Source organism: Sus scrofa, chromosome 5, assembly GCF_054392235.1.
Source record: "Sus scrofa isolate SSC_HxYL_T2T_F1_AM1 chromosome 5, Sscrofa_HxYL_maternal_Yorkshire_Landrace_v2.0, whole genome shotgun sequence".
NCBI lineage: Eukaryota > Metazoa > Chordata > Mammalia > Artiodactyla > Suidae > Sus > Sus scrofa.
The window spans coordinates 92246616-92269726 of NC_139387.1; the positions used below are offsets into that span (position 1 = coordinate 92246616).

Sequence of the window (23111 nt, forward strand, 5' to 3'; positions counted from 1 at the left end):
CAGAGTTCTGACCTCAAACCTTCTCTTTCATAATTCTACGTGTGGTACTCACTGAGACAGTTCCACTCCCAGGCCCTCCAACCAGCAGTAATCAGCTGCTAGCAAATCATATTTCTTGCCTTCAGCTCCAGATTTATATTCTGTCTTCTTTCTGCATGTGTCTATTTGGAGAGCTACTAAAATTCAATGTGTCTCAAGCTTCCTTTCAAGTGTTCAATAAATATTCACCTAATGCCAAGCTGGGTCAAGAGAGGAACATAAATAATCACATAGACAAGGTCCTTGACTGCATGCAGCCTTAGGAGGAGATCCATAACTTAACAAGCAATTACCCAAAAAAATGATAAATCTATATTAGATGAAGCGAAGTTACTGTGAGAGCATTTTGTCTCGGCCAGGGCAGAACAAGGCATATATTCAGATTTTCCTGGAATATGTTACATATTAGTTGAAATCACTGAGATTTTTCCATAGGGAGTTACCCAGAGAAAGAGTTCCACAAAGTTAGAACCCATCTCTATTCTACCTTCCTATCCCTAAGCACCCAGCTCAATGTTGGAGATCACAGGCATTCAATAAATCATGGCATAATGAGTAGAAGTATTTTTATATACTACCATTTTAATAAATCACTAATATGGTATAAAGGATCATGGGACAGCTCTCTTTAGCAAATACACCCACGAATGAAAAATTTAAAACATGGTTATCGGTAAGGCTGATGCTAAGTTATCAGAGCTTTCATATAAAGTCAAAAGTTCTCAGTCTCTCTCACTTTCACATCACCTTCTAATCCTATTTACATCTGAGACTGCCTCTCTGGGCTTTGTTTACTGATCTGAGATACTTCCAGCTTTAAGTTTTGTACGTTTGGCATTATAATTCTGAAGGACAGTGGCTGCTTCTATTTAAGTAGGTTTGTGCCACGCCTGCTTTTTAATGGTATTTTAAAGTATTTTTTCCTTTGCTTAAAAATGCTCAAAGCGATATAGGGGTAGGGGGTTAAATGGTGCAAACTACTAGGTATAAAAGCTTCAAGGATATGCTGTACAACATGAGGAATATAGCCAATATTGTGTAATAACTATAAATGGAGTATAACCCTTAAAAATTGTGAATCACTATTATATTATATTCCTATAGAATACTGTATATCCACTATACTTCAATAAAAAATAAAAATGCCCAAAACAAACTAAAATCTGTACAATATAACACCGTGCAATACTAAGATAAGCTAGCATTGAGACAAGAAAGATTTTTTACTTTAATACTCTTAAATATAAGAGTAATTTCTTCCTCCAGGAATCTCAAAGCTGTTTTCTTAAGTACATAATTCTAGTTGGCTTAAGACCAACAGCCAGAGATGAATCTATGTTATATCATGGAATTCCATGGTTGATCTATGAAAATCAATCTTCCTTGTTTCAGGGGATAAATCTATATCAGTCTATCAAAAAAGAAGTGCCTGCCTTTTTGTTCATTGTCTTCCTAACCCAGGAAGCCATCCTCCTTCTAGACTTGCATGATACCCCTCCATAGCTCCAGATGGAATAGTCAACCCTTTTGGCACTTTTCCCTTGTTTCCCTGGAAATTTTACTCAAACATAAAATCTTTCCCTCGTTGGGGTTAGCATTGAAGGTAATAGGTTTCTATTCCTATTCTGCCTCAGACCTCTGAGACATTTCCATCGGAGTGCATACCTCCATTCTGTGAATGTGTGAGGTGTTGAATAAAGCTCTTTTAAAAACCATTTTAGCTAACATTTTTGGAGTGCTTTTTATGCACCAGATACTACAGTTAATTCTTTACAACATGTATAAGTTATTCAACAAGGATTCAATCAGAGAAGCAGGACTAGTAGGAGGTATATACCACGAGATATATTGCAAGGCCCTGACCCCCTATCATTGTGAGGACTATCTAGGCAAGGCTGAAATTCGTAGGGCAGGCTGTCGGGAGGAGCAGGTTTAAACTCTTTGGCAGGGACTGAAACAGCCAATCGCAGATGCAATTTCCTTTCCTTTGGGGAAACTTCAGTTCGGCTCTTCAGGTCTTTCAACTGATTAAACCAGGTTATCTGGGATAATCTCCCTTAGATAAAGTCAGTTGATGATGGACTTTCCTCACATCTACAAATATCATCACAGCAACCCCCCCGCCCCCCCCACCGAGATTAGTGTTTGATTAAGTAACCGGGGACTATAACCTAGTCAAATCGGCACATCAAAAAGACCACCACACACACACACACACACACACACACACACACACACACACACGTTGGTCGTCTCCTTTCCTCCTAACCACAGCTCTGTGAAGTGGTTTCCTTTATTATCATATTCATTTTACAAAGTGGAAAAGGAAAGCTGGAAAAAGTTCAGAAACTTACTCAGGATCACAAAACCACTAGGTGGAGTAGCCACTACTTGAACCCACAGGCCTGTTTCCAAAGTTAGGAACTTTGCATAGTACTACCTCCAAACCAGTGAATAAAGTATTGTAATTCTATCCCTCTAAATCCATTCAAAGGACTCATTTCAATGTCTTCTATATCTATTTGAATCTTACAACCATCTGAAGACTTTCTGAGACTAGAGTATTCAACATGGTCTTGAGAATAATTTTCTAATGCAAATTGGAGAATCCCCAGTGTAAGTCCTTTCTGACGGAAAATTGCTATTCTTAAATAAGCGGGTTCAGAAGGGTTGCATTCCCGGTGGCCTGTAATGGAATGAATGCTTTACATTGCATTGAGGATACAGGGAGTTTGGAACTTGGTACTACACGAGTCATTACAAGGCGGTACTATAAGGTATTCTAGGTATAATTGGTACCATAAGGTAATTTTTCTAAATTACCTCATTTTTCAAGAAAAAGTATGTTACTTAACATGAGTATTAAAAATAAGATGTAGACACCCTCCAAATAAAAGAACATGAGATTACATACGGTTCAGATCTTAAATAACATAAATTGGAATTTGACTAATTTTTAGCAAAAAATAAAATAACTGAAGGAAAAAAATAATCCTGACATTGAATATCCTGGGGCATCATAGTATCATGATAAGTATCTGAATAAATGGCAAGAATTCATGGTTTTGTTCTGCTTCTAATTAGGCTAGGTCCTTGGGCAAGTGCATTAACCATTCTAGGTATCAATTTCCTTTTCTCCAAAGGGAGAGGGTTTCAAAAGGTGATCTCATCCCCTTTATACTATTCTAAAACATAAAAATGTCTAAAATTTTCAACTATAAGTAGGGCTAAATAGTGCCAAAGGGTAAAAAGTCATTTTTCTGTGAATTATTTACTGTTTTTACCCTAACCAGTTGGAGAGTATATTGATAAGACCTTTATTTTTAATATGCATACCTGGAGGTCATCGCCAAATTTCATAACTACCATGCTGAAGTTAATTTCCAGGACTATAGTATTTCATATGTGAACTGATCATGCTGAATGGAGCATCAGCCACCCTGGACAGCAACTTTCCCTCCCAGGTCCTCCAAGAAGAGTTTTCATCAGTCAAACCCAAGTGCTGGCAGAGAATTCGATTTCTGTCATTCTCTAGAGGTCCTGCAGACACAAAATGGCCTGTAGCCCCAAATGATTCTAGACTGCAGAGGATGCAACACAGCACAAAACTGATAACATAACTGCTTTCTAAAGCGCCTGCAGTTCATTGCTAACAAATGACATCTCTGAGGTAGCCCAATATTGTTGCTGGAGAACAATACTGAGAAGAGAATGATGCCCTGGGAAATGTCATTCTTTGGTTATTTGCAAGATTGGGAAACCAAGAAACCACCTCAAGTCACATGTGTTTCCATTGCAAAGTAAGAAATAGAACTAAATGGCCGAACTCATCAAAATTTGCTAATCTCAAAAATCAGACATCCAAACATGCCACAGGCAAGAAGGCAAGTCATATTCAGTAAAAAGTACACCAGCTCATGTCCAACCCGTTCGGCTTTCTAGAGGTATAAGATGTAACATCAAAAAGCTTCATGAAGCCCTTATGTAAGTGAGAAATTGTGGCTAAGGGCTCACTCTGGAAACTGACAGGCGTGAGTTTATATTTTAGCTTGGTCCTTTGCTAGTAGGATGGCTTCAGAATACACTGAACTTCACCAAAGCAGACAATGACATGACAGTAGACAAAACAGTGGACGTTTAATGTTTCTTGTTTAAGAAAGTAAATATTGTCCCCTAACTACTAGTTGCAGATCTAAGTCTTTTTTTTTTTTTAATCTGTAAAGCAAGAATAACAACAAAACCTACATCGTAGAGTTGTGAGAATTAAATGAGATAGTTCGCAGATGCTTGGCAAATAAGTGCTCAGCAAACGTTACCTGTTATTTTAAAAATGAACATTTATATTTCAGTGGCTGATATTTTGCCGTTAATCAAAATCAGTGTTCTTTGGTTTTAAAGCCATAAATTCATACTCTTATTTGAACTCTAGCAAGTGAACGTGTCCTGAATGATAATGATTTGGAGTTTTATCACTGTGTTATCCTGTTTCCTTAAGTACTTTTTAAAGTACCTTCATTCCCATCTATTTTTCACAGACTGTTACCTTGTGTTCAGCTGTTGGTTATCCTCTGTGGGAATCTGTGGTTTGTATCCCAGACTAAGTGGGCAACTCAGGCGTTTGGATGGAAAGTTGAAACACCAAGGAACTGAAGTGCGTGGGTTGCCAGATATGTTCATTCAAATGCTATGGTATTAAGCAGTCTGTATGCCACATACTATTTTTATTTATTTATGGCAAGAGCACACCAATGAGGTTAAATTATATATATATAATTGTCTCATATATATATGAGACAAGCCTTCTCTTTTAAGGCCAGATGTACTTCATTTAGTTGGCATAATTTTGAAGAGAAACCATTGCCAAAGTCAATTTCGACAACTCTTGGTAGCAGTACAACGGTAACTTTTGTGGGAAATGGGGGCGGGCGTGCTGTGTGAATTCTTATCAAAATCTCACCCCACGTCTTAACCTTGAGCCCCCAGGTCAACTGGGGCCGATCACTGCCCTCTGAGAACCGCTGGAACGCTAGTCGCTTAGGGTGGTGCCACCATCAGTCACACTAGTTGAGGACTGCTCTGGCTTCTCCTGCGTGGTGAACTCTAGCAGCTTGGTTAGTGGGAGGAAACTCAACGCGGCCTCGGGGACAGAGCAGGATCTGACTTCTCCCCCCTTCCTCCTCCTCCTCTTCCCCGCGGCGGCAACCGCGGCAGTGGCGGCTGCTGCCACCGCTGCTGCCGCTGCCGAGCTGGTCACCTGGGTGCCTGCGGAGCTGCTTGCCTGCTGCCTCTGCGGCCGCCTCTCGCGGTGCGAGGAGGGGGCGGCGAAGAGCGAGATATCCATAGTAACACAGGATGCGCCCGGCGCCGAGCGGGAACGAGTGCGGGAGGAGGAAGCCCCCGCGCGCCAGCAGCCCGCGGTGCTAGGCACTCTGCAGCCCCCGCGCGCCGTGCCCGAGCCCGCTTCGCTCTCGCACTTAGGGTCCGATTGAGTGGTAAGCCCTCCGGGAACGAAACCGACACCTCCCACCCGCCCCGGCCACCCACCCTCGGGAAGCAACCGTAGAACAATAGAGAGCGCAGCCAGGCGCCCTGGAGACCGCGCTCGGGGGAGGACGCGCCGCCGCCGCGGATGCCGCCGCCGCCTCCCGGGGTGGCGCGCGCCGCTGGGGCCAGGCGCGGGCGAGGGTGCGCGGCGGGGTAGGGGGCGCGGCGGGGGGCGCGCGCGCGGGCCCGGGGAGCTCGCGGGGAGAGCCCGGCGCTCTGCGCGGCGCGGCTGGCTTCGGCTCCGCTCCCGCCCCTCCTCGGCGCGCTCGCCCTCGCCTCGGCTCGCCGCTCGCGTTCGCTGGGGGCTCCCAGAAAGATGCTCACCGGCAACGGCTAGGGGAGCGAGGTTCCAGCCACATGTTTGCGTCCTCGGGGGCCGGAGCCCGCCAGCCCTCGCGGATCCCGGCTCGCAGCCAGCCCGCGGCCGCTGCCGTCGCTAGCGCCGAGCGGCTCGGGTGAGTAGCGGCGTGGCTGCGGGCGGCGCGGGGCACGGCTCCCCCGCGGTCCACGGCCCCGGCTCGCCAAGATGCGGTTGCGAGAAGTAGTGCTGCGGCTGGGGCAGGAGGAAAAAAAGGAAGCCGGGTCGGAAAATCCGGAAAGACTGCGGGAAGGGTTTGCCGGGGCATTTGTTGCAGCCAGGCTGGCGGTCTCCACTGTGTGGGATTTTTTTTTTTTTTTAAACATGATGTGGTGTGGGGTTTTCCCCCTCGGGTTGGGCGCATTTTCCCTTTCTTTTCCTCCTCTTCAGGGTTGCGAGGAGTTTGAAGCGATAAATTGCCGGATGTCTTTCCAAATGGTTTGACTTTCACGAGTCGATATTTTCCAAAGGTCATTTGTCTTCAATATTAAAAAGCCACGCCAGCCCATGTAATTTCCAGGTGCGCTTTGAGTCACCTTTCAGGAGTAGCAGGAAAAAATAGACACTGGAAGGGTTGGTGTTGAGCGTACCGTCTCTCCGCATATTTTTTATACATTGATGAATCGAAGGGGAAAGTGGGTTTGGACTTTTCAGTGCTACCTACGCCTTGGAGAGCTGTATTAGAGCAGCAGAGACTGCAATTTGCTGTTTTCATGAAGGTCGGATCAACATTTCCATAGAAATCCGAATTTCCGTGGTTGTAACTTGGATGTAATTTTACTCCGGGCTAAAACTTGCCAAAGGCAAAACAAGGTGTTATTTTTATAAGGATGCTGCCAACACCGCGGGTTTTTTGTTTTTTTGTTTTTTTCCTCCTCCAGGAAAACCAGCGGTCTACAAACCTGAGCCCTGAAAACAAATGGTCAGCTCAGGAAGGCTTTGCATTTTCAGTGATTGGTTAGGAAAGCTAGTCCTGGCTGCAGTTATCATTTCTCTTCTCTGAACGTCTGAGATGTTAGTTTTAGGAGGCTGGAAATTCAGTGCCAGTGCTGCAGATATGCACCCAACACGTTGTATCAGTAGATGGGAGGCATGTGAACTTTGGGGTCCTTAATGATTCTTAAGCACTCACTAGAATAGAATACTTGCTATGTAGACTCTTGTATTTGGGAAAACAGTATTAAGGCAAACAATGTTGAAAGGGCACCATGAAGAGTTTAAGTACAACTTAAAGACTTTTCTCATTGTTGACACAAGTTACCAAGGGAGTCTTTCATTCTCTCTGGGAGTCTTTACAATGGAGTAGATTCACGTTGAAGTTTGGAGCCGGTTCGGAGCTGCTCTGGAGCTGGAAGGAAGAGAGGAAAGGAGAATAGAAAACCTCCCAAAGATTCCTTCCAAACTGTGTTTTTTGTACTCAGCAGATGAGCTTGGACAAAGATGCCAGTGGTGTCTGGGTTATTTGAGTCTATGGTGTTGATGGCTCTGTGACAAAATAGGCTCTAATGACTGGTGCTGGCATTATTCCACTGTAAAGGCTTCCATTGTCATTCCATCCTGTCACAGAATAGTGCTTGGTGAGATGGCAGTAATCCTCCTGGACTCAGAGAAAGGAGTAACTGGTACAAATGCAATGAAAACAGATGCATGCTACCTGAGAGACTTAGTGACGTGTCATTAAAAAAAAAAAAAATGTTACAAAGACTTTTTTTTAAACTTCAGAGTGCAGGGGGAAATTATGATGTTGGAAAAAGCAGTGAAGAGCCAGTGCTCCTTGTTCAAGGAGAGGAACTTTCTCCTGTAGTTGCTGATTGCCAAAACTTAATTTTACTGCATTGGAGTTGCTTTGCTTGATGCTCTCTGGCACTTCTCGTAGAAGAAACATTTTTTCCTTAATCAGTGACAGGAGAGTGCTAGTATAGCTGTGTATTAGGAAGGAGAGACCCTATATTGCTACAGTTGTATCTTGCCTCTACTTAGAGTTAAATCTCCATTAAAATAATTTTGAAATACAGAGCATGGTACAATATTTAATAAGATATTGGTGCGTAACTGGTTTTTAAGAAAACTTTGTAAGTGCATTTATATGTCAGCAATTTAAAATTATATTCACTAGACAATTGTACAATAAAAGTTTGCAAGTTTAAATTTGTATACGTGTACTGAATTCTCATACATTTTTGTCTATTAATTTATCCCATCTGGTATAGTTGGTCTGAAATGTTAGGAAACGGCTTTCCTTAACATAGTAATATTTCTTTAGTTAGTATACGTATTCTAAATAGGGTAAAAATTAGCAGACTTTGTATAGGAAAGGCATTCCTGCAAGTCATTTGTTATTGTCCTCTTTTAAAGGATAATATATTTTCCAGTATATTATTAAATCATTCTCATTGCATCATTCATCGAATAAGCATTTTTGAGCACCAAGCATTTTCTAGGAGGTTTGTCCTTTCTCTAAATGGAAGGCAGATGTGTTCTCTAAATATTATATTGAAATAAATCTTTTTGGCATTGTCAGTGTATAGCATCGGCCGTCTGTAGAAACACCAGGTAGGGTTTACCGATGTCCCTATTTCTGACCAGATGCTGATGTCAACATATGTCACATTAATATCCATCAAGCCAGTTAATGTCCCAGGAGGAATGAACAATTAGCACAATTAATGAGGAGCTCTGCTTGATTAAACTCATTAATGGTCATGAGTAAACTATTTGTATTACCGTAGGTATGTTTGATTTTTACACATTTTGGATTTATAGCAGTAACTCAGATCTAGCATTTACAAGTGCCGCTTCCAGTAATCATAGTACAAGGTCTTCCACGGGCCACCAGTAATTAGCACAAGTGTGAACAGAATCCAGATTTATTAATTGGTTAACCGTTAGGTTTTTTTGTTTGTTTGTTTGTTTTTCTTTCATGAACAGTAGCCAGTAACAAAGCACGAATGTTTGCCATGAAGTTTAATAGCAGTGTATATGAATAAGCCTTGGGAAAAATGTGGCATGCATATTTCTTTGAGTAAAAAATTACATTAGCCGTGATGTCTTTACTCTTGTATTAATATTTGATTTCTTTAAAATGACTGTTTTCAAAGTGCAGCGCTGTCAATATATTTAATAATTTGCTGGAGGAAGAATATTTACATGAGTGCATTTATCTTCCCACATATCTGTCAATAATGCATTGTTCCAGAAATCTCTTTTTATGTAGATGGAATTTTCATGTAAAAATTAACCTTTCTTGTAATTCTGCTGTGAGGTGAAAACCATTCTTGTTCATCTGATTTTTCCTTTCTGTTCACGAAATCATGAGGTGGTTTTTTTTTTAGAAGTCAAAATATGATTAAGCTGAGTCATTTTTTTTCCTTTAAAAATTGTGTGAATAGCTTGTTTAGATGAAAATCCAAAATTAATTCCCTTGTAAAAATGTTTATGTTTAGCCAGTATCTCTCGAGTCTCATATTTACAGAGCAAAGACTTACTGGGAGTTTTCTCATATGGAAGTAGGAAGAAATGCAGAGAAAATCAATGCAGGGTTTGAACTGGAAGAAGCAAAAATGCATGGTCTGATCCTCTCTGTTACTAAATGCTTTGTAGTGTGTTTTTAGGTAAATCTCAAAACAGCATTATTCTGTAAATAGCTTTTATGCATACATCTCCTTGGGGTTGGAGTTAATGTAACTAAACTGAAATTACTAACTTCACAGGACTCACTGCAGGAACAGGATCTGGAAATCCAGTGGTTACACTGAGAGGGTCCTTAATACCCATTTTTACCACGCTCCAGCACGTCTGTAAGTGTAGACAGCCCCCTCTGAAGCACATGGCAATCGTGGGTGACCCCAGCACCGTCTCAGCCCTGCTTGGCCATGTTTTAGGTGGTACTCAGTTCTGTAGCTCTCATAGCATTGATCGGGGCTAGGTTTTGTGACCATGTTACAACTAACACACTTGGCAAAAGAAAACTGTATTTGAAGACTGAGCGTCGTGTCATTTTCACACATTTTGGTTAGAACGGTTTAGGTAACCATAAGTTTTAATGGTCTGGTTTTGGTTTCCATTAAGACTTGAGAGGGACTTGCACATAGTTGTAATCGCAACAGGTGGTATGTTTTGTGTTGTGTGATATTCCTATAAGTCTGGTTTCCTGCGATTTAGACATCATGGCCATTTTGTAGTAATTTTTCTGGAAGTATAAAGTGTAACGCTAAAAATAAGCTGCTTCTCTTTCTCTTTATGATTCATTTCTTCAGAAAAGACTTGCAGACCGTACGCAGCATCTCTTGGCTCTTAATACATTTTTTTTCTGTCTTAACTGTCAATTTAGTGTAAAAACAATTGGTTCAAATTGTTTTCTAGTAGCGTAGCTTTCCCTCCGGAGTGGAAGGTGTGGCATTACCTCCTAAATAGCTCCCAAGGGTTGGTGGGTAGCATTGCTCTTGATATGCACGATGCTATTTATTTCACCCTACTGGCAGATTAGTCATACAAATTCATGCCAAACCAAATTTGGGACAGTGCTTCAAATGAGAAGTAAATAGTCCCTCCCAAGTTTCCACATTATTTACACACTGGCTCTCCCTCCTTTTACCCACCCAGAACTATTCCAAGCCGTCTTGGAAGATGAAAGTGCCCAGGAGCTAACAGGAGAAACTCTTTTTCTTCCCATCTTCTCCCAACCACCCATCACGGACTTTTTGTCTCCTCTCATTCACTGCTCTTGGCTCAGGTATCTTTCAAATCACACAGCCTCTCTAATCCCTTTCCTTAGTTTTCTCTCTCCTAATACCTCCAGAAATCTCTCTGGTATTCCCTTTTTTACATTCTTGATACAAGCAGTGACTCACATCGGGGCTGCTAAGTATTCACGGGTGGAATAGTGATATGTCCGTTATCAAAGGAGCTGAAAACTATACATTTTAAAGTGAATTATAGGAATGAAAAACCAGGACCAAAAAGCTCTACAGCCTTGAAAATGATCTGAAGCCCCCGGCAGAACATCCATAAATGTCTCCACCGAAGTGAAAGATAAATAATAATGGTAATTTGTTTAGATTTAAATAAAATATTTCTTTTGAAGTGTATGCCCATGATATTTCCTTAATTTATCGTGTTGTTATTCTAGTATTTTTGTTGTGGCTCTACAAAGTTTTAGCCCATATGGCTCCAGCAGACATTTGTGGGCTAACCTTGGTATTTAATTATTGTTCATACTGTGGCTTAGGTGAAGGAACTTGCAGTCTGAATTCTAAACAACTGGCTTAAAAGACATTTGCAAACACAACCCTCCTTTTTAAGCCGAGAAACCGTATTTGTGTGCATCCATTCACTTGAGAAATGTTTATGCACTGTCTGCTGTCTTCTAGGCACTGTTCTTAGGGCAGGAAATATAATGATGACCAGAAGAGTCAAGGGCTCTGTTTTGCAGAGCAGATATTTAGTGGGGGAGGGTTGATACGAAACAAGTAAATAAATAAATGGAGGAGATAATCTCAGGTGGTGCTTAAGGGCTGTAAAGGGCACATAGCAGGGCCCAGAGCCTGAGAGTGTTCTGGAGGGGAGGGATGCTACTTTTAAAAAGTTGTTCAGGAGTTCCCGTTGTGGCTCAGTGGTTAACAAACCCGACTGGTATCCATGAAGATGCGGGTTCGATCCCTGACCTTGTGCAGTGGGTTAAGGATCCAGTGTTGCCGTGAGCTATGATATAGGTCACAGACGCAGCTCGGATCCCACGTTGCTGTGGCTGTGGCTGTGGCTGTGGTGTAGGCCAGCAGCTGTAGCTCTGATTGGACCCCTAGCCTGGGAACCTCCATATGCCATGGGTGCAGCCCTAGAAACACGAAAAAAAAAAAAAAAAAAAGTTCAGAGGTCTCCCTAAGAAGGTGTCCTTCAAACAGAGAATGGTGACCAGGAACCAGCTGGGCAGGGAAATCCGGGAAAGGAGCCTTCAGGCAAAGGGACCCATACACCTAAACCCTCTGGGGACAAGCTCAGTGTGTTTGGGTGACAGAGAGCAGTCCAGTGTGGCTGGGTCCTGGCCAACTCAGGCCAGCCTGGCTAGTCATGGCCAAGGGTTCCGGTTTTATTCTAAAAACAACATGAAGCAAATGGGGAATTTGAAGCAGTGGCGTGACAGCTTTACCTTTGAAAAGAACACACTGGGTGCTGTGTGAAGACTGGACAAAACTAGGGCCAGAATGGACACCAAAGGACCGCATGGAAAATTCGTATGGTAGTCCAGATGAGAGGAGACAGTGATTTTGACAGTAAACAAAGAGCTGTGGAAAGATTCAGAATATCCAATTCTGGGAAGCTTTTTTGAAGTTCTACAAATATAAGAAAAACAGAGAGAAAAATTGCAACTCTCCATAGTTTTCAACATCCAAAGTAATATCTTGGCATTTTTGAAGGAAAAACAATCCCTGTATTATTTTTGATATTTTAATATTGAATATGTGATCCTAATACACAATTCAGGTGATGCACATAATAAAAATATTAAAATGTCTAAATTACTCTAAATCCCACCATCCAGAAGTGGCCATTTTTAATATTAGGCTAATATCATTTAAAGCATCTTTCTATGCATGTATACAGAAGGATTGATAAATGGATATGGAAAGAGAAAGAACTACTTTTATAACAATGGAATCAGACTGGAGATGTGTTTTTTTGGCCATACCATGACATATGGAAGTTCCTGGCCCAGAGATCAAATCCAGACCACAGCCACAGCCTGTGCTGTAGCTGCAGCAACACCGGATCCTTAACCCACTTCACCAGGCCAAGGGTTGAACCCATGCCTCAGCAGCAACCCAAGCCATGGCAGAGACAACACCAGATCCTTAACCTACTGTGTCGCAGTGGAAACTCCCTGGAGATGCTATTTATAAATTAAAAAATACTGAAACGTGTTTTATTACATTTCACAGCATAAAAATGGAAGTTATAAAGCTAAATTGTTGAACTTCAAACAAAAGTCTCCTTACTACAAGTTATTTTGTAAAAGATGTTCTGTTATGCCTAAGAGAAATGGTTATGATTAATGGTTATTTAATGGTTATGTTTAAGAAAAATGAATGTATTACGCGGTTTGAGCAGGAATAGATTAAGATTTTATAGGACGGTTATACAAGTTTGGACTCTTCAAGAAAGCAGAGTTGGAGTTCCCGTCGTGGCACAGTGGAAACGAATCCAACTAGGAACCAAGAGGTTGCAAGTTCAAACCCTGGCCTCGCTCAGTGGGTTAAGGATCTGGCGTTGCCGTGAGCTGTGGTGTAGTGCAGACGTGGCTTGGATCCTGAGTTGCTGTGGCTTTGGTATAGGCCAGCAGGCAACAGCTCTGATTTGACCCCTAGCCTGGGAATCTCCATATGCCGTGGTGCGGCCCTAAAAGGACAAAAGACAAAAAAAAAAAAAAAAAGCAGAGTTTATTTTACAAAAACAGGATCATATGCTGTGACCCCTCCCAGAGCCTGGGAAAAAGCAAATCACCCATGTTAGGTGAAGGGCCTTGAAACTTAAGTAGCTTTATAGTAAATCCACCTTGGGGTTGGAATCGTTATGCTTTTTAAACTACATGTTCCAATTTTAAATGCATTATCGCCTCCTTCTTCTCCTCAGCTAATAATGTTAATTAATTTATATTGATCATGTTATAAGACTTTCTGTTCTGTAATCATCAAATCATACTTGCTAAGCTTATTTAATATAAATTTTTCTATTAAAATAGACCCAGTGTTTCCCAGTCCTTTAATATAGCTTCCCCGTGTCTAAATGAGTTCTTTGATTCAGCTCTTAGTTGCCTGGATGTCATTGTCAATTATTTTTGGTTGTTATTTCAAGAAAGGCTTGTAGCTACTGAGGTTTTGTTTGGGGGGCTTTTTTTAATGTTTGAGGGTGTCTTTCTGTGACTTTTATAATTGAACAACATCAAGGCTGAGTGTAATATTCTTGTGCTTTTTTGTTTGTTTTGTATTGTTTTGTTATTAGCTTTTACATTTAGGTCTTTGATAGTTTTTTGTTTTGGGTTTTTTTTTTTGTCTTTGTGTCTTTTCTAGGGCCACACCCACGACATATGGAGGTTCCCAGGCTAAGGGTCTAATGGGAGCTGTAGCTGCTGGCCTACACCACAGCCACAGCAAAGGCCAGATCCAAGCTGCGTCTGCGACCTGCACCACAGCTCATGGCAACGCCGGATCCTTAACCCACCGAGCGAGGCCAGGGATCGAACCCACAACCTCACGGTTCCTAGTCAGATTCGTTCCTGCTGTGCCACGACGGGAACTCCATATTCTTGTGTTAAACTCTCTCTCTCTCTTACAGTTTTGCTGCCATTACTCTACTATTAAATAGCATTCACATTACTGTGCAGTCTGAAGCCACCCTTTGTAGGTAATTTGCTTTTCTTGCTGAATCCCAAAGAATTCTTTCTTTATCCTCATAGCTTAGTAGCCTAGCTGGAATATATCTTGTTAAATGTTCTGAGTCGGAATTTTCTGCAATACAATGTGCTCTTTAAATCTGCTGATATTGTAGCATGTCTTTTATTATACCTTTTATTCCATTTGTATTGTTACCTACTTCCGGGCCATCAATTATCCTTATTTTGTTTTTGTGTGTTTTTGTTTTGGACCACACCCGTAAGCATATGGAAGTTCCCTGGTCCAGGATGGAGCCTGCACCATAGCTGCAGCGGCAATGCCAGGTCCTTAACCCACTCCACTCATCCTTTTTGGAGCATCATTGTCTCTCTTCCGTATCTCTCATTTCTTTATAATGTAATCTTTTGTCATTTTCATCTGCATTCACAGTATGTCAGTCCTTTCCTCTGTGTTAGTAATTCAGTTTTCAGAAGTACTCTTTCTCGATGTTTCTCATCTATTGATTGATTCTAAAATGATGCTCTTCAGTCCTTAAATAGTTTCATTAGGGCCACAATCTCTCTTTTCATCTTATCCAAATTGTTTCATTATTCTGTCTTCAGCTTCAGTTTTACTGAAATTATTCTTCTATGGTGGAAAGTTTGTGTGAGGATTCCCTTTTTATTTGAATAAATTTCTTCTAGATTTAGTTCCCTTTGCTGTGACCTTCATGTTTAATATTCTCTCCTCCTTCTCTCCCTTCCTCTTCTCTCCCTCCTTCCTTTCATCCTCTTTTTCTCTCCTTCCTCCCTTCCTTGCGTATCTGCCATGCTATTTTTTTTTTCATCTTGCTGGTGCTTGGGGAGCTTTGCCCAGACGTGGTGTAAAAAACTGCTTAAATCACTTCCCGCCTTTTGGGGGGACCAGTTTGATTTTTTTTTTTTTTCTTGGAACTGTGTTTTACTGCCTAGATCTGTCCACTTTTCTGAAGTGTGAGGAAATTGCAAAGAGAAGTGGAACTTGGAGAGAGAGGTAGCTCATGCCATCTGCAACCTTGATTCGATCTCCAGGCCTGTGCCTTCTCAGGTTTTGCTGAATGTCTGTATTATCTGCTTCCTTTCACCAAACTGGGAGGGGATGGGTCGGAGAGACCAAAGACAGACTTTTTAAAAGGTTTCCCGGGATGCTGTGGCGTGGGTTCCATCTCTGGCCCAGGAACTTCCACATGCCCCGGACACAGCCAAAAAAACAAAGATAGAAGATTTCACGTGACCTGGGGCTCCTGCGTTTTCCTCCTCACGGTGGGCAGCCCTGGAGTCTCTGTTCCGTGGAGTCAGCCCTTTGCTCCCTTTCTGTTATTTAGCATGTTGCTGGCACCCCTTAGTAGGGAGCGGGAACGGATAAGGATACTCACCGAGTGTGTACTTTCTCTAAATTTAGGGTTACTAGTGAGAATTCTCAGAATTTTGTGGACTCACCTCTCTGGGGAGTGAGAACGGGGTTGGGAACCAGGCAAAACTGAGCCTCTTTATCCTGCCCCAGAATCTTCGGTTTCTTTCCTTGGCTGTCGGTGCTGAAGTGTATTCATATTTGTTTCTGTTCCTTTCTTTGAATGGTTACTGTTGGTATTTTTTTCTTACTGCTTACTATTTTTTTCACTTGTTGTGAGGTAACTAGGAAGGGAAGTTCTGTAAGACAGTTTAAATTTGCCATTTTAAATCAGACTCGGGGATGCATTCTGGAGAGAGAACATAGATGTCTTACCGACGAATTAATTTGAAGGATGAAGGGAAGGGAAGAATTATGGATGATGCCTAAACGCTTGGCCTTAGCACCTGGGCGGGTGATGAGCAGATTGGGCTGGTGGTGGGAGAAGAAATCAATAGTCCTGTTTTAAGCATTTTAAATCTAAGAAACTTGATATCCATGTGGAAATGTCAAGCAGGTGGTTGGGTCTTCTAGTCTGAAACTCAGACGAAAGATGCTCAGCATATGAGTGGTACCTAAAAGCATGTGCACCTAGGGAGAGAGAATGTCAATATTGGGAATATGCACTAATCAAGATGTGTCCATGCACGGACTCTTTAGGCTCAGTGTAAACGCTTCTTAATCGAACAAATGTCTGAAATCTTAAAGTAGAAATGTATCAGGTTAAGGTCTGGTATGAATTAGTGAGAAATGTGGATCAAGGAACTTTTTTTTTTTTTTTTTTTGCTTTTTTAGAGCCACACTCGAGGCATATGGAGAGTCCCAGGCTAGGGGTCGAATCAGAGCTGTAGCTGCCGACCTACACCGCAGCTCACCACAATGCCAGATCCTTAACCTACTGAGCAAGGGCAGGGATCAAACCTGCATCCTCATGGATTCTAGTCTGACTCGTTAACCACTGAACCACGATGGGAACTCCAAGGAACGTTCTGAAAGGTGGGAAATTTTATACTTCTAGATCTATCTTCGCAGTAAGCCAGTTAAGCGTGGCCTTTCAAAGATTGTTTAAACTTACCTTTTAGCTCTTAGCACATCCATTGTATGATAAAGATTTGATTTTAAACAAAGCTGTAAATTCATATGATTTATGAAGACTCCATTTTTTTTCTGTTTTCAAAGTGAATCTGTATATACATTTTTATTTAATACATACCTTTACAATTAAAATATAGCTTTTGCTCATGGAAGATTACAGTGTACATTTTAAAGCACTGCTGTATTTTGAGGCAATATGCTTAATGAAAAGAACACTGTTCTGGGGATTGGGAAACAGATTCTAGATCCAGTTCCGCCAGTCATAATGACAACAATTAAAACAAATAACAGGAACGAACACATGTAATCCTTTCTATGTGACGGGCCCTGTTCTAAGCATTTGATGTATATTTGCTTTTTTAAGATGTTGTGTAGTCACACAGCTTTCAGCTACTTCATCTCCCAGGACTTTAGGCTCCTCATTTGAAAGCCCATCTTCCCTCTGGCTCTGAAATTCAGGATGATTTATCGTAAATTATACGATTTTATCAAGAAACAGAAAAATGTCTTAATGATCTTCTTAAACGGAACAAATGGAACTAGACTCTTTTCTCGGCTAGGGAGGATGAACCATTCTGGAACAAAAGGTTAACCAGCGTGAGGAATAAACTATGGAGATTTTGGTCGACTAGGAGGGCATCTCAAACATACCTCCCCTCATGCTTTTGATCACGCTCTTTCAAATGTCATCCTCTCCCCTAGGTCACACCTGTCCCTTTGTCCTTGCAGCCCTTCCGTTAGAAATAATCCAGCCCTTCTCTGAACTCTCAGTTGTTTGTGCCTTGGGTATAGGGGCTGGCGTACATGGGCTGTCTTCTCTGTGAGACGCTAAGCTCTCTGCAGACAGGGACAGTGACCTTAGGACATTGTTCATTACTTTTTAAATTTGCTTCTTATGTATGCGGGGAGAGTACCTGGAGAAAATAAAATCCAGGCTTTTCTCTGCCAAGTGAAATAATTTTACTCAGACTAAAAGTGTGATGTTTAATAAGAGACATGGACCTAGGCCTGAAGACCTGAGTCCCAGCTATGTCGCTCACACCCTGTGTGACCTTCAGCGGGCCACTCTCTCAGCTCGGCCCCCTCTCACTTGGGGATGTCAGCGTGTGTATTCCCTGGGTTACAGAGCCGTGCGCGTTGGATGAGACAATGCCTGCGCAGTATATGTTTAAAGGAAAAACACTGCAAACGTATAAAACATTTCCATTCTTCTCAAGCAACCTGAGAGGTGCGTGGCCAGGTATCTTCAATTCTCAGAAACACTGGGTTTGTGATCCACTGCCCTCTCCTAAAACCCACACCCCAAACTCAGTTCTGTCCTCATTGATTTTGAGTGACTGTGATTTATTTAGCACACTTAAGGCAGACTGCATCTTAAATCAAAGACGGGCTTGGTAGTAATGTGAGAATGAGTCAAACACCAATGAAAACAATAGTGGATTCTACTCCCAAGTACTTCGTGTATAGCTTCATTCTGTCTTAATGATGCTTCTTTATATTAATTCCTTGTAATAATTCAAAGAGCTTTTTTTGAGTTGTGTCTCTGTCTGCACAAATAGAATTCAAAGCATCATGTTATATCAGCACAGGAGTGCCCTGTAAGCAGTGGGTTCAGGGTACCGTGAAGTCCTTGGCAGTACCAGCTGTCTCTGCCCATAGAACAATCTCTGCTTATTTCCGAGGGGCATGTGGTTTCCTTTCTCACACAGCCGTGGTCGTCAGGCTGTGACCAGTCTGTCTGTGGAACTGCTTGCACCCTGGGATCTGAAGAGTGGCCACGTGCTGAGTTTTGTAAACCTAAGAAGTCAAATGATTTGTCTAATCGCCTGTTTCTCTCAAAGAGAGAGTTTTGCACAGAGAGTTCTGAATCCAGATCTTTAGCAAAATTGAAACACAGTTTGGATTAGACAGCAAGCCAGACTCCCCAGATGATAGAAATGCAATGCATCAAGCTTTTTATATGAAATATAAGAATTAATTGGGATCTCCGACAATGGGCTAATTACTCAGAACAGTGTAATTGTATTTTAGACAAACAAGCATCGCCCTTTCAATAAACGAAAATCAGTACAGAAGATCTTGTTTGAATTTCTTTACCTGTGAAATAATTTAAATAAAAAATGAGTAATGTATAGTGATTCTTTAAAAAAAACTGTACAGAGCATTTTTGCTCTTGACTACCTCAAATCATAAATCTAGGTAGTGACTGTTTTCATTACTGCATGGTATTTCAAAATGTAGGCCGTGCATGCATCTAAAATAGTTCAGAATTGCACCTTAATATATACTTTGCCTTATTAACATCTTAATATGGCATCTTATGAACATTCTCTTTACCTAAAAAATAAGGTGGTTTTGGTTTGGTTTGGTTTGGTTTTGCAGTATGGCGGTTACTTGCCCAGTTGCTAGGTAACAAGGCAGATCTCTGTAGCTTTATCTGAACACACAGCAGATGATTTTTCGTGACAATTATTTATATCCAGTATATTAAAGTATGCTGTATTGGTAATGATTAAACTGTTGATGTACCCACAGTGCATTTGTAAGAAAGTGTGCAGTAATTCACCAAGTTGTTTTGTTCTAATCTTTTTCAAAAGCAATTATTAATATTCGCCACTAAGAATGGACAGTTTTTTAGCAAAGCAGCAGTAGCTAGATTGTTTATTTGAAAATCCTTCCAGCTGGCTGATCACAATCAAAAAGCCCTGCCACACCTTTCTAATTAATTATACTGCATGTCATCTGAGAAGGGATGTTTTTCTTCTTCTGTGGCATCCATTCATGTGTTTTGAAGTTTGAATTTTGTGAAAGTTGATATGATGATATCACTTGTCAAGGATCCTTGTACTATAATCATTCAGGAGATCCAGCTCTACACGGAGAAGTAGCAGTTGATTTAGAAGTATGTAGAAGAATTCTTATTTAAAATATGAACCAAATTTATTCATTTTTTGTCTTTTGGTACAGAGCAGAGAAATCACAGCCACCTGTCACCAATGTTATATAATCAGCAATGGTGTCTTGTTAGAGATCTTTTAACAAAAGTTACCATTAAAGAAGAGATCTGCAGTTTAAGTATTATGACCAGTAAATTTCCGGGGTAAGGAAGGAAAAAAATAATCTCTTTCCACTCTCTGTGCATTTTCTTCCTAATATTTGCCTTTAATTAGACAGACTTATTTGCATGACTGCTTCTTCATATATGCCGGGAACCATGTGGAGTATATGCTTGTTCCAAATTCATTTTCTGCCCATCACTTATATTGTTAAATATAGATCATTATTAGATAGTATTTATGCATTGAATTCATAGTCATTTGTCACAGTCTTTTTTATAGCTAATCAATTAAATTCACCCTAGCCTCATATCCTTTTGTTTTGTTTTGTTTTGTTTTATTTATTTGTTTCTTTTTTTACAGTTTTATTAAAGCATGGTGGATTTATGTTGTGATAATTTTGCTGTACAACAAAGTGATTTAGTTATACATGTACACACATCCATTCTTTCTCGGATTCTTTTCCCCTAGAGATGATCGCAGAATGTTGGATGGAGTTCCCTGTGTCACAGTCTTTCTAAACTATAAGTCGAAAGGTGATTTTTTGACCATAACGGAGAAAATGAATTTGTTGAACATTGCGCTTTTGTGATAGAATGGCTGTAATTAACCTATAAACTATAGGATGATTAGAAATTATGATAGTTTCCTTTACAGCATAAGAAATATCACAACAGGTAATGTTAGGGTTCAGGTTAGTCTTAAAAGATTTAGTTTATTCACGGTAACCCTGTCTTTACAAGTCAGTACACCAGGAAACTAGTTTATATTGAAACTAGTTTATTATGGAAAATTGCACTATAATAATACCTACTAATTAAATGTCTGCCTTCAGTAAAACACAGTTCTTGCTGCCTGGAAGCTATAAAAGCCACCTGGAATGGTTTATTACTGTGAATTTCTGTGGTCTTAAGTAAACCTCAGGCAAGGCATATATTTTATTGACTGTGGACTGAAGGCCTGAGCAATTTATAAGACATTTTAACAATAATTTATTTGACTTCTTACAGTGTTCAGTTATCACTTGTGGCATTTAAATACCAAAAGTGAAGTGGAAATCAGCCCTCTGGTTTTTTTCCTCACTTCCATATTCGCAGTGACATACAGGTTTGCCTCGTTTTTAGAAAACATACTGTTATGCAAGCCATCATTTATTATACAAAATTTTAAAAATCATTTCAGGCAGGAAGTCAAAGCAGATGTCTGTTTGCCATGTAACAGTATTTCTCTCCTTATAAGGGAATTTACTGCAAGATTTCATTAGGGTTTTTTATCTTTCTCTTTGTAATTTTGGGAAAAACAAGAAAGAAACAGCTGTGTTTATCCAGAACTTTTAGGAACTTTTCCATCTTGTTAAGCTAGGTAAACTTGTGAATTCCAGTTAAGGTTGATTTATTTCATATTCCTATTTTTGATTGGTGTGTTGTTACCAAAATCCAGCTCCATGTGACTGCTGCCTTCCTTTGTGTCGTGTTTTAGACACGTTATTTAAATGGACTTTCTTTATCATCATATGTGTCTTTTGTGGTTATTGTTGCTAAATCATTTTAATGGGAATCTCCTCTCTCCCTCCCTCTCTCTCTCTCTCCCGATTCCTTCCTTTCCTCCCTCCCCCATTCCCTCCCTTCCTCCCTCTCTCTCTCCCTCTCAATACCTGAGCCTATCTCCTGTAGAGAAACTAGGTAATCCCAAATATAAGCTGTTATTGTCTCACCTTTAGGCTCTCCTTTTTTTTCTTTTTAAGGCCACACCCATGGCATATGGAGGCTCCCAGGCTAGGGGTCCAATCAGAGCTACAGCTGCTGGCCTACACCACAGCCACAGCAACATCAGATCCAAGCCGCATCTGTGATCTACACCACAGCTCATGGCAACACTGGATCCTTAACCCACTGAGCGAGGCCAGGGATCAAACCCGCAACCAAATGGTTCCTAGTCGGATTCGTTTCCGCTGTGCCACGATGGGAACTCCCTAGGCTCCACTTTTAAAAAGGGTTCTGGAGTTCCCTGATGGCCTAGCAATTAAGGATCTGGCACTGTCACTGCTGTGGCGTGGGTTCAGTCCCTGGCCTGAGAACTTCGACATGCCATGGGTGCAGCCCCCCCCCTAAAAAAAGTGTTCCATGGCCATAGAAAACAAAACATACAAATTTGTCAGAAAGTCAGTATCCTAGGATAAGAAGACTACATTCTGCAATGCGTTGGCAATGGTTCTGTTTTGGATTAACGTAAATTTTATACTTTATCCTTATTTATGCAAAAGAAGAAAAAAGCTGAATAATCCAATGTTCTACTTCCATTTTGTTTATCTAGGCATTATGGAAATTTTGGCTGAGGGTGAGAATGATATTGAATAATTATTTCAAAAGCAAATGTCATTTCTGATTTTCCAAAAAGATTCTAATTGCGTGTGTGTGAATATGAAAATTCCAAGATAATTTATTTGAGCAGTATTCAAGGTGTCTGAAAGCCTAAATATATTTATCCATACTATGTGAATTAATGATTATTTTTAAGGATTTAAAGGTTATTTTATGACTCTCTTTCTCAGAAGACCCTCAGACACTATTTAAAGAATTTTCAAGTAAGGTTTATCAAATGCCACAAAGGAATGATAGGACTTGAAAATAGTGGGGAGGGGACGAAACAAAAAGCAGGGGAAATATATAAAGTAAAATGAAGAGCAGAAAGGTTGGATTTTTATAATACATCAACAGAATACCTGGTACAGTTTGCTTTATTTCTTGAGAAGAGTGGCGAGGAAGGACTGGCTTGGGATGGCTCATCATTCCTCAAATTGCATCTTACCTGCACCACTAATTGGCTGTGTACGCTTTAGGGAAATTACTAAACTGAACCTTTCTGAGCCTAATTTTTCTCATCTGTAAAACGGTGATGATGTCTACATTGCACAATTATCCTGAGGACTAAGCGATTAGACAGACGGGTAGATGGAGAGCCCTGTGATGCACAGTAGATACGGCATATAAACCACTAGCTGCTACTTGTGATAGTTCCTATATTCGTTACAGATTATTTTCTTTTATCCGTAGACCCTAAATGTCAATAAAGCCCCCGAGTTAGGACCATGAATGATGCTTTCAAACCAAGAGATCTGAAAAATTATAGCCAGGACAAGAACTTAAAGCCCGAAGCAAACCTAGAGTGGCTCCAGTTGTCCTCTGCATGGCACCAGTGTGCCCCTCCCACAGACAGTCTGTGCAA

General features: G+C 40.9%; 1 protein-coding gene and 1 long non-coding RNA gene across 49 annotated transcripts in view; one reads left to right on the top strand and one right to left on the bottom strand.

Annotated features, from left to right (window-relative positions):
* LOC106510411 (uncharacterized) overlaps window positions 1–6030 on the bottom strand; it is a 92390-nt gene extending 86360 nt beyond the window's left edge. Inside the window, exon 1 of the long non-coding RNA XR_014804280.1 lies at window positions 5908–6030. This is a non-coding gene — a long non-coding RNA (uncharacterized LOC106510411). The remainder of the gene's footprint in view (window positions 1–5907) is intronic.
* Window positions 1–23111, top strand: part of ANKS1B (ankyrin repeat and sterile alpha motif domain containing 1B) — a 1062966-nt gene that overhangs the window by 895531 nt on the left and 144324 nt on the right. The window lies entirely within an intron of this gene.